Below are 458 nucleotides of genomic sequence, written 5' to 3' on the forward strand. Positions count from 1 at the left end.
TAAAACGTGGCTGTCGAATGGGGAGACTTGCTCTCACGTACCATTTCTTTACCCAAGGATAGTACGGATCCGAAAGATTCCGTAGGATCGACGATCTATTCCTTGCGTTCAGCACTCTCTTGGTGTCCTCCAAGACAGCTTCATCCAGAAGCGATGACTAGTCTATCTCCTCGTCCGATCGTACAATGACCACTTTGGCCAAATCGCCTGCCTTCAAGGCTCTTCAAGGGATATCTCGTCCAGCTCAAGAAGTGCATCTACTGCAGGCATAGCCTCGAGGCGGACGTCGTCATCTTCCTCCTCTGTCATACGGTTGACGAGGGTGTATAACTGCGCACCGTCGTCTACGGTAGACATACCCTGGATCAGGGTCGATGCCGCATACAAAAATAAATAAAAATCAGTTTTGGATTTTAAACGGAAGAGTTAATTAGCCTTGGGTTAAGGCAATAATTACT

Source organism: Plasmopara halstedii (assembly GCF_900000015.1).
Source record: "Plasmopara halstedii genome assembly, contig: Scaffold_555, whole genome shotgun sequence".
NCBI classification, from domain to species: Eukaryota; Oomycota; class Peronosporomycetes; order Peronosporales; family Peronosporaceae; genus Plasmopara; species Plasmopara halstedii.